The 12,020-nt window shown below is 47.3% G+C and overlaps 1 long non-coding RNA gene across 1 annotated transcript; it reads left to right on the top strand.

Moving 5' to 3' along the window:
* The first annotated feature begins 5,051 nt into the window (after positions 1-5,051).
* LOC140419362 (uncharacterized) lies at positions 5,052-8,692 on the top strand. Its single transcript, XR_011945728.1, has 2 exons — positions 5,052-5,120; positions 6,285-8,692. It is a non-coding gene; the product is annotated as an uncharacterized lncRNA (long non-coding RNA).
* The last annotated feature ends 3,328 nt before the right edge of the window (positions 8,693-12,020 follow it).

Here is a 12,020-nt window from a genome sequence, read left to right as displayed (position 1 = left end):
GGGTAAGAGATGCAGGGGGAATGTGAGGGAGAATATTTTGATGCAGCGAATGGTAATGACTTGGAACTCACTGCCTGTGAGGAGGGTGGAAATTAAGACAATGTGAGATTTCAAACAGAAACCGAATGGGCATTTAGGGATCTAAACTTGCAGGGCTACAGGGATAGAACAGGGCAATGGAACTGACTGATTTGCAACAGGGAATCGATGCGCTGAATAGCCTCCTTCTCTGACCTCATGACCATAAGACATAGGAGCAGAATTAGGCTGCTCGGCCCATCGAGTCTGCTCTGCCATTCAATCATGGCTGATATTTTTCTCAACCCCATTTTCCTGCCTTTTCCCCATAACCCTTGATCCCCTTATTAATCAAGAACCTATCTATCTCTGCCTTAAAGGTATTCAGTGACTTGACCTCCACAGCCTTCTGCAGCAGAGTTCCACAGATTCACCACCCTCTGGCTTAGGAAATTCCTCCTCATCTCTGTTTTAAAGGATCGTCCCTTTAGTCTGACGCTGTGCCCTTGGGTTCTAGTTATTCCTCCCAGTGGAACCATCCTCTCCACGTACTCTGATCTAAAAAGTACAATTTCAGCAGCTCCAGTCTCTCCAATTCACTGAAGTCTCATCCCTGCTCCCATTCTCGTAAATCTCCTCTGCATCCTCTCCGAGAACTTCACATCTTTCCTAACATGTGGGGCCCATTTATAGGGTTGCTTTCTCGAGGGATAGAATCGAAAAGCAGGGAGGTTATGTTCAACTTGTTTGGAACCAGGGTTAGACTACACTGGGAGCTCTGTCAACATTCTGATCTCCATTGAGAAAAAGGAAATAGAGACACTGGAGAAGGAGCAACAAAGATTCACAAAAATAATACCAGGCCCAAGATCATTTAACCCTCAGGAAAGGCTGGGATTGCTTTTCTCTATAAAAGAGAAGACTGAAGGGTGACCTGATGGGAGTCTAAGATTATGCAGTGGTTCAATAATCCAATAGGAATTTCAATGGGAAACCTCTTACCCAGCGAGTGGTGAGAACGTGGAACTCACGACCACAGCAAGTGGTTGAGGTGAACAGCATGAATACATTGAAGGGGAAGCTAGATACAGACATGAGGGAGAAAGGAATAGAAGGAAATGCTGATGGCAGAGATGTAGAGGGGCGGGTGGAGGATCATGTGGAGCATAAATACTGACACAGACCAATTGGTCCGACTGGCCTGGCCCTGTGCTGTAGGCTCAATGGAACAGAGACAAATATATTTATGAGAGATTTACCTGCAGTTGTAGAAATAACAGTATTCACTACTCAGGATAAAATAAGTGTCCTTCATCAGTTTGTGGATCATTCCAGTGGAAATGTGCTCTGGAAGCAAAGTCAGGAGACCGGCTAGTCCAGCAGAAAGAAACCCTCCGACCCTCCCACTTCACTAACTGTCAGAATGTCAGTCCTGGATGTGATTAACAGCAGCAACAACAGCAGAATCCAACCCTTGTAATTGCTTGTGAACTCGCTGATGTGTCTGCAGGTTGGCTGACTGTGTGAATCCCTTCCCACAAACAGAACAGGTGAATGGTCTCTCCCCGGTGTGAACTCTCTGATGTGTCAGCAGGCTAGATGACTGAGTGAATCCTTTCCCATACTGAGAGCAGAGGAATGGCCTCTCCCCAATGTGAATTCGCTGGTGAGAGAGCAGGGTGGAGGACTGTGTGAGTGAATCCCTTCCCACATTCGGAGCAAGTGAACGGCCTCTCCCCAGTGTGAAAACGCTGGTGTATCAGCAGCTTGGATAACTGAATGAATCCCCTCCCACATTCAGAGCAGGTGAACGGCCTCTCACCTGTGTGAACCCACTGGTGTTTCTGTAGATTGGATGAATTAGTAAATCCTTTGTCACACTGGAAGCAGGTGAATGGCTTCTCCCCGGTGTGAACTCTCTGCTGTGTCTGCAAATGGGACAACAGAGTGAACGCCTTCCCACATTCAGAGCAGGTGAATGGCTTCTCCCCGGTGTGAACTCGCTGGTGTGACTGCAGGTTGGATGATCGACTGAATCCCTTCCCACAATCACAGCAGGTGTATGGCCTCTCCCCGGTGTGAACTCGCTGGTGCATCAGAAGGTTGGATGAATCACAGTCAAAGCAGGTGAACGGCCTCTCTCCAGTGTGGGTGCATCGATGGATTTCCACCTCAGACGGAGCTTTGAATCCCTTCCCACAGTCCCCACATTTCCACGGTTTCTCCATTGTGCGGGTCACCTTGTGTCTCTCCAGGTTCGTTGATCAGTTGAAGCCTCGTCCACACAGAGCACGGGTGCAGTCTCTCCTTGCTGTGAATGGTGTGATGTTTTTCAGGCTGTGTAACTGGTGAAAGATCTTTCCACAGTCAGTTCACATGGAACATTCTCACTCGAGTGTGTGTTGTGTGGGTCTCGGTGCTTTTCCAGTCACACTGATGTTTCCACAGTCAGTTCACATGGAACACTCTCACTCGGGTGTGTGTTGTGTGGGTCTCGGTGCTTTTCCAGTCACACTGATGTTTCCACAGTCAGTTCACATGGAACACTCTCACTTGGGTGTGCTGTGTGGGTCTCGGTGCTTTTCCAGTCACACTGATGTTTGAAACCTGTAGCTGACAGTTCGGGCAAACATTTCTCCTTCTAGATTCAAAGCCCGATGACATTCAGGTTCCAAGGAATCGAGTGACTGTCAGATCGAGACGTGACGTTTGAGACTTCTGTTTGTAATTCCTCCTCATCTAATATACTGTAAAAACAATTTACAAAATTCATCACTGTCAGTACAGGATAGAAACTCAGAACAGACAATTCTAGTTTCTATGTCACATTTTTTCCTCTCTCTTATTCCCCGAAAGCTGCAAATCTCCATCCCACACACGCTCCCTCCATTCTTACTCTGCTGGATCCCTGTGGTGTGCCACTCGACACTGACTTCCAGTCACTAAAGCAGCCATCTGTCATCACCCTCTGTCCCCTACAGCTGAGCTGATTTTGAATCCACCTTATCATGTTACGTGTATCCCATGTGCTTTTGCCTTCTTTATAAAGTCTCCCCTGTGGGATCTTGTCAAAGGCTTTGCTGAAATCCATGTAAACCACATCAACTGCCCTATCCTCATCTACACAGCTGGTCACATAAAAAATCAATTCAGATTTGTTAGGCATAACCTCCCTCTAACAATGCCATGTGGACTATTCCTGATCAAATATTGCCTCTTCAAGTGAAGGTAAGTCTCGCTCCTTCTGAATTTTCTCCAATATTTTCCCTACCACTGACATGAAATGAATTGAAAATGAGACTCATTAGTCTGTAGTTCTCTAATTTATCTCTACAACCTTTCTGAAATAGTGGGACCACATTAGGTGTTCACCAGTCCTCTGGCGCCTCTCTGTGGGCAGAGAAGAATTAGAAATTTGGTTCAGAGCCCCTGCAATCTCCTCCCTCGTCTCTCAGCATCCTGGGACACAGTTCATTCAGACTTGGAGATTCGTCCACTTTTAAGCCAGCCAATACCTCCAATACCATGTCACTCCCTATCTCAATTTGCTCGTAAACGTCAGTCTCTCTGTCTGAGTTCCATGTCTACCTTCTCATTCTCTTGGGTGAAGACAGATGTGAAGTATTTGTTCAACGTCCAACCAATGCCCTCTGGCTCCACCCACAGATTTCCCCCTTTGTCCCTAATGGGAACACTGTTCTTGATCTGTTGAAAGATCATGCTGACCTGAAACATTAACTCTGTTTCCCTCCCCAGACGCTGCCTGGTATGCTGAAGCTTTCCAGCTTTTGTGTTTTTTTTTTGTGAAATCACAGCAGTCCAGATGGTGTCTAACGAGGATTTTATATATCTCAGTGCTTCTCCAGTCACACAGATATTGGAAATCTTTACCTACAAACAGAACAGACCAGAAGAAACAGGAACACGAGTCAACCGTTCAGCCCTATGAGCTGCTCCACCATTTAATAAGATCATGGCTGATCTAATACTCACTATGTCCTTCCTACCTTCCCTCAGTAACCCTTAATTCCCCTACTGATTAAAAACAGATCGATCTCAGCCTTGCAACTGATCAAGGACTCGGCCTCCACATTTCCTGGGGTAAATAATTCCAAGATTTACCATTTTGGGAGAAGAAATTCTTTCCACATTTGGCAGTCCCTCATCTTTCCTTGAAGAAGGTGATCAAGACTGTACAGTGTTCTAAATGTGGCCTCACTGGCTGCTTGTGCAGTTGCAGCAACACCACTTTGCTATTAGACTCCACCCTCCTTGAAATAAATATAATAATAATCTTTATTAGTGGCAGAAGTAGGTTTTACACTGCAATAATAAAAACTTGGACAGCCAGCACAGGGATCAACCCTGTAACCCTGGCATTATTAGCACCACACTCTAACCATTCTTGATTCACTGAATTGTCCACCCTGCGGAATGGCCACCATCAGTGTTAGAAATCTTTCTATATTCCTGATTACCATCTCATTTTGTCTTACATCCCTTTCGCCATTTAATCTCTCCTGCATTTCATAGACCTCTTATATTCTACTTGTGACAATAATAATGATGATTATTATTATTACACAATCGAGTTCTGGTCAGATTCGTAACTCAGGAGCATTAAAAGACCCCTGGATAGAAAGAACCGCTGACTTATGCACAATAACAGGAATCTTTATTATTGTCACAAGTAGGCTTACTGCTCAAGGCAGTTATGAATAGCAATAAATACTGGCCCAGCCAGCCACTCCAGTATAAAATTAATGAATTTTTAAAAAGCAAAAACATTGCAGATGTTGGAATATCAAAATATGACACACTAATGAGGTTAGACCGCATCTGTAGAGAGAAAGGAACAGAATTATAGGTTGAGGTTTGAGCTGCGGTTAGTCGCCAGTAAAACACTGACTTCCTGCAGCTCATGAATGGTGGCTAAGGTTCCCACAATCCTCCGCGGCCCAGAAACCTCTCATCCAACTCTCTCATTGCGCAGGCGCTGAGTGCGCATGCTCCAGGGCCAGCCGCGGGGCATTCTGGGTGGCTTCCTCTTCCGATTCGGAGGGAACCGGGAAGTGGTGGCGCGGAGAGGCTGCAATAAACTGGTAAGGATATGGAACCCGGGGGGGAGAGATGATGGATGGAGCCAGCTGTGGAGAGGAGAGTGTCTCAACTCCCGAGTGAAGGCCGCAAACCCTCAATAAGACCCTGAGGTAGCGAGATTTTGGCTCTGGGTCCTGTGTCTGGGACCAGGCCCAGGCGAGCGGCCGCCATGTTGGTTCACCGAGGAGAAGAGCGCTGGCGGCTGGCCGAGGTCAGACAATGGGCAGGACTTTAGGGTCTCTTTTCCAACTGGGTCCTAATGCCGGGCGATCGTTTAAATTGTTAATAAGCGGCATTGTGGTTGGCACTGCTGCCTCACAGCGACAGAGACCTGGATTCGAATCCGAGCTTGGGTGGTTGTCGTTGTGAAGTTTGCAGTCTCCCTGTGTCTGTGGATTTCTTCCGGTGCTCTGCTGTCCTCCCTCAACCCAAAGATCTACAGGTTAGGGGGGGGGGGGGGGTTATGGGGATAGGGTGGGGGAGTGGGCTCAGGCAGGATGCTCTTTTAGAAAGTCAGCTTTGCTACACGGAGGGGTCTGGGCTAGTCGGAGCGGAAATTCTGCTCCTAGTCTGCTTAAAATACCAATTTGTACATCTGGATGGGTGAGCCCTATGGGGGATGCTGCTGGCCTCTCTTTTGTGCTCTTGTCCATGTTCAGATGGCCCTGGAGCGGGACCATGAGGTGTCCACGCTTGATACCTTCCACAGCTGTTGTTACCTCGGGTGCAGAGTGCTTCTGAGACACTGAAAGCATCATTCTTGTTCAGTTAAAAAGCTTTCCTTTTTTTCCTAAATTTTTAGTCCCCAATTTTTTTTTCCAATTAAGGGGCAATTTAGCATGGCCAATTCACCTACCCTGCACATCTTTTTTGGGTTGTGGGGATGAGACCCACGCAGACAGGCGGAGAATGTACAACTCCACATGGGCAGTGACCCGGCGCCGTATCGAATCCAGGTCCTCAGCGCCATGAGGCAGCATTGCTAACCACAATGCTACCCTAGCTTACCATTGTTCATGTTGGGATTTTTCCTCCTTTTACTTTAATTGGGCAACATATTTGGGGAAACCAGAGAGGGAAGAATATTCCATAGAAATTAGAATGATTTGTTCTGAATTTCTATCCTGGAATGAAAGTGATACTGACACTGTCAACTCCTTTTACAGGGGATTGGAAGGAGAGGATTTGACACATTCACCAGGATCTGAATATCACCAACTTTTGAATGTGGATGGAGAAATGTTTGTCTGTTCTGTTTGTGGGAAAGGATCGGAAACATCATTGTGACTGGACAAGCACCGAGACCCACACACACCTGAGTGAGAGTGTTCCAGTGAACTGACTGAAAAGCCTGAAAAAACATTGCACCGTTCACAGTGGGGAGAAACCGTACACGTGTTGTGTGTGTGGAAGAGGCTTCAACTGATTATCCAGGCCTGTTTTTTTTTTCATTTGTTCATGGGATGTGGGCATTGCTGGTTGTGGAAGCATTTATTGCCCATCCCTGAGGGCATTTAAGAATCAACCACATTGCTATGGATCTGGAGTCGTATGTAGGCCAGACCTGAAGGACATCAGTGAACGAGATGGGTTTTTACAAAAATTGACAATGGTTTCATGGTCATCATTAGAATTTGAATTCCAGATCTTTATTGAATTCAATTTACCATCTGCCGTGGTGGGATTTGAACCTGGGTCCCGAGAGCTTTACCCTGGGTCTCTAGATTGTTAGTCCAGTGACAATACCACTACGTCACTGCCTTGGTAACACAAGGAGGCCGGCAGCATGGGAAAACCGTGGAAATGTGGGGACTGTGGGAAGGGACTCAGATCCCCATCAGAGCTGGAAAATCATCGATGGAGTCACACCAGGGAGAGGACTTTCAACTGCTCTGACTGTGGGAAAAGCTATAAGAATGCTGGGAGTCTAATTATTCATCAACGTGTTCACACGAGAGAGAAGCTGTTTACCTGCTCCACCTGTGAAAAGGAATTCACTTCAGCATCCAGCCTAACGTCGCACCAGCGAGTTCACACTGGAGAGAAACTGTACGATTGCTGTCAGTGTGGGAAGAGCTTCCGGTCTTCATCCAACCTCACAGAGCATCTACGGGTTCACACTGGGGAGAGACCATTCCACTGCTCTGAGTGTGGGCAGAGATTCACTTGTTCTTCCCACCTCACTGATCACAAGCGTGTCCACACTGGTGAGAGGCCGTTCATCTGCTCCGTGTGTGGGAAGGGATTTATTAAATCAGCACACGTTCTTAGACACCAGCGTATTCACACTGATGAGAGACCATTCACCTGCTCTGAGTGTGGGAAGAGTTACACTAATCCATATAATCTCCGGGATCACCAGCGAGTTCACACTGGGGAGAAACCCTTTTCCTGCGCTGAATGTGGGAAGGGGTTCACTTTGAAATCGCAGCTTAAGAAACATAAACTTGTTCACACTGATGAGAGACCATTTCAATGCTCTGTCTGTGAGAAGAGCTTTAAAAGCGGAAGTGATTTGACAAAACACCAGCGAATCCATTCTGGGGAGAAGCCGTTCACCTGCCCCGTGTGTGGCAGAGGATTCACTCGGCCATCCAATCGTCTGAAACACCAGAGAGTTCACATGTGATTACAGGGATTGGATTCCTACACCCAGAAATGAACCATGTCCATTTTGACAGTTGAGATTTATTTCCCTAATGTTAAACTCGAGCCCTGTTAAAGGGATTAATAGAATGGACATGAATTGCATTAAATGGACAGTGTTGGAATCCTTCATTTCTCTTAGAAAGTGCTTTACACACAAAGAAGTTCTTTTGAAATGTAGTGACTGTTGTAATGTAGGAAATAAAGCAGCCAGATTGTGTACAACAGGCTCCAACAAACACAAATAAGATGCTGGAAATACTCAGCAGGTCAGGCAGCATCTGTGAAGCAAGAAAGTGAGTTCAAAACTATGATTATGACCAGATTATCTGTTCAGTGCTCATCACTGAGGGCTTTATAGTGAGCAGTTCACCCGAGAGAACTTCCTCCTTCGAAATATCATCAGCAGAACCTTTTAAGTCCAGCTGCAAGAGCAGATGGGGTTATATTGGAAGGTTTCCTCTGAAAGACAGTGCTGTATTCCCTCGGTACAGCATCGGAATATCAGCTGGATTTTATGGTCCGGTTCCTGGAGGTGAAGTTGAACCCACATCCTCCTGACTCAGAGATGGGACTGTAACCACTGAACAATAACACCTCATCATGAACTCCAGATTATTTCCACTCTCACATCTTTGTTGTTCTCCTGAACAAATTAGCCCATTGAATCATGCAGGGGGATGAACAAAAGTCTTTACAGACACCTATAAGTGGGACTAGGTAGTAAATTTCAGTAGAAATTATTCATTTTTAGACAAGTTACATTTAATATTTATTGAATAAGCAAACAAGATCAAGGAAACCATTTTGAGACTAATATTTACATGTAAAGGGCATTTTGTATCCAGCTATTAAGCAATGAAGTGTATTCATCATTCACCAGCCAGAAACAAATAGCGTCAATTAAATTTAATTGAAGATTTAATAATCAGTTAGTATGTGTTTAAAGACATACCTAAAACTATATCAGTCTGTTTTAAATTATGTACTACAGCTTCTGTAAGAAGGAATGTATGATCTGATAAGATGGTTAGCAGTGAGGTTTCATACACTTGGTAATCTTATTTGGAACTGGAAGGTCATACAATGAATTGAAGAGTTGTGCAGGATCAGACAGGAGGGATACATTAAACATTCCCATTGTATCCTGATCTGAAACATTTACCCAAATGGTTAAAACCCAATCAAATCGATTCAGTAATGAAACTGACCAACCATTGAGTTCTAATCTGTTTATTCAAACTGAGGGAGGAGCTACTTAGGTATTTAAACCCCGAGGAGAAGGTCTGTTGCCAGCCAAGAACTGGAATCCCCAAAGCAAGATTCCCATCAGAATTGTTGTCAAAGAAGGGGTACAAGAGGGATTATGTTTTTACAGCCATCAACCAAAAGAAATGGTAAAGGTCTGTTTTGTGTTGATAAGTTTCCCCTTTTCCTTCTATATCGATCAGTTTCCCCTTTTCCTTCTATATCGATCAGTTTCCCCTTTTCCTTCTGTATCGATCAGTTTACCCTTTTCCTTCTGTATCGATCAGTTTACCCTTTTCCTTCTGTATCGATCAGTTTACCCGTTTCCTTCAGTATCGATCAGTTTACCCTTTCCCTTCTGTGTCGATCAGTTTACCCTTTTCCTTCTGTGTCGATCAGTTTACCCTTTTCCTTCTGTGTCGATCAGTTTACCCTTTTCCTTCTGTGTCGATCAGTTTCCCCTTTTCCTTCTGTATCGATCAGTTTACCCTTTTCCTTCTGTGTCGATCAGTTTACCCTTTTCCTTCTGTATCGATCAGTTTACCCTTTTCTTTCTGTATCGATCAGTTTACCCTTTTCCTTCTGTATCGATATGCACCTATATTCTCGTTTTTTAAAATAAATTGAGAGTACCCAATTCGTTTTTCCAATTGAGGGGCAATTTAGCATGTCCAATCCACCTACCTTGCACATCTTTGGATTGTGGGGCAAAACCCATGCAGACACAGGGAGAATGCAAACGCCACACTGACAGTGACCCAGAGCCGGGATCGAACCTGGGACCTCGGTGCCGTGAAGCAGCAGTGCTAGCCGCCGTGCTGCCCATGTATCTTTATTTTAACTACATTTCTTTCAATTTACCATCTGAAATTCCTGTCCTTCCTAATCGTTAAAAGTCTTGTTCAGACTTCTGGTTGTGGCGATGCGGAGCTAAGCCGCACATTTCGGCAGCTCCCGCTATAACGGACTTTTAGGCTCTCCGGAGGAGCCACAACGGGAATTTGTTTTGATTGAATCCCGTGTGGGAAGGTGAAGTAAGGTCCCCCTACGTCGTATGGCGGGGATTAGCAGTGGAGCGACGGAAAAAGAGGCTTTGGAGCAGTGGCAGAAACGAGGGGGAAAAAACAAGATGGCGGAGGGCAGAGATCGAGCAGCATGGGGGCCGGACCAGCAGGAGTTCCTTAGGCGCTGCGTGGAGGAGCTTAGAAAGGAGGTGCTGGCGCCAATGCTGATGGCGATCGAGGGGCTGAAGGAGACCCAGAAGGCCCAGGCGGTGGAGCTCCGTGAGGTGAGGGATAAAACTAACGAGGACGGGATCCTGGGCCTGGCGGTAAAGATGGAGGCGCACGAGGCGGTGCACAAGAGGTGGGCCGAGAGATTCGAGGTCCTGGAGAACAGGTCGAGGAGGAAGAATCTCCGGATTCTGGGTCTGCCCGAAGGAGTGGAGGGGGCTGATGCCGGGGCGTATGTGAGCACGATGCTCCATTCGCTGATGGGTGCGGAGGTCTCTCCGAGCCCCCTGGAGCTAGAAGGGGCTCACCGGGTCCTGGCGAGGAGACCCAAGGCTGGCGAGCCGCCAAGAGCGATAGTGGCGAGGTTCCATCGCTTTGCGGACAAAGAGAGTGTTCTGAGATGGGCCAAGAAGGTGCGGAGCAGTAGACGGGAGAATGCGGTGATCCGAGTCTACCAGGACTGGAGTGCGGAGGTGCCAATTTGGGTGGAGGAGCTGGTTAAAGGACTGGGGAGCATGCAGGCAGGGAAGGCCCCGGGACCGGATGGGTTCCCGGTGGAGTTTTATGGGAAGTATGTAGACCTGTTAGCCCTACTGCTGGTAAGGACCTTCAATGAAGCCAGGGAGGGGGGACCCTGCCCCCGACAATGTCGGAGGCGAAGATCTCTTTGATCCTGAAGCGGGATAAGGACCCACTGCAATGCGGGTCGTATAGGCCGATCTCGCTCCTCAATGTAGATGCTAAGTTGCTGGCAGAAATGTTGGCTACGAGGATTGAGGACTGTGTCCCGGGGGTGAGGACCAGACGGGATTCGTAAGGGGTAGGCAGCTAAATAACAATGTGCGAAGGCTCCTAAACGTGATAATGATGCCATCGGTGGAGGGAGAGGCGGAGATAGTGGCAACAATGGACGCGGAGAAGGCCTTTGACCGAGTAGAGTGGGAATATCTCTGGGAAGTGTTGCGGAGGTTTGGAGAGGGGTTTATCAGTTGGGTTAAACTATATAGAGTCCCGGTGGCGAGTGTGGTTACGAATCGGCGGAGGTCGGACTATTTTCGGCTGTATCGAGGGACAAGGCAGGGGTGCCCCCTGTCCCCCTTGTTGTTTGCACTAGCAATTGAACCTTTGGCCATGGCATTAAGAGAGTCTGGGAAATGGAGGGGGTGGTCCGAAGGGGAGAGGAGCATCGAGTGTTGCTGTCTGCAGACGACCTGTTGCTGTATGTGGCGGACCCAGTGGAGGGGGTGGTGGAGGTCATGCAGATCCTAAGGGAGTTTGGGGACTTCTCGGGCTATAAGCTCAATGCAGGGAAGAGCGAGCTCTTTGTGGTGCATCCGGGGGATCAGGGAAGAGGGATAGACGACCTACCATTGAGGAGGGCGGAAAGGAGCTTTCGGTACTTGGGGATCCAGGTAGCTAGGCGCTGGGGGGCCCTGCACAAACTTAACTTGACGAGGCTGGTGGAGCAGATGGAGGAGGACTTTAAACAGTGGGACATGTTGCCACTCTCGCTCGCGGGCAGGGTGCAGTCGATTAAAATGGTGGTCCTCCCGAGGTTTCTTTTTGTATTCCAATGCCTTCCAATTGTGATCACCAAGGCCTTTTTTAAGAGGGCAGGCAGGAGCATTATGGGCTTTGTGTGGGCGAGTAAGACCCCGAGGGTAAGAAGGGGGTTCCTTGAGCGTAGTAGGGATAGAGGAGGGCTGGCGTTGCCGAATCTGGGTGGCTACTATTGGGCAGCCAACATGGTGATGATCCATAAGTGGGTGATGGAGA

Source organism: Scyliorhinus torazame, chromosome 5, assembly GCF_047496885.1.
Source record: "Scyliorhinus torazame isolate Kashiwa2021f chromosome 5, sScyTor2.1, whole genome shotgun sequence".
Taxonomy (NCBI): Eukaryota; Metazoa; Chordata; class Chondrichthyes; order Carcharhiniformes; family Scyliorhinidae; genus Scyliorhinus; species Scyliorhinus torazame.
This window is presented reverse-complemented; position numbering and strand designations above follow the sequence as displayed.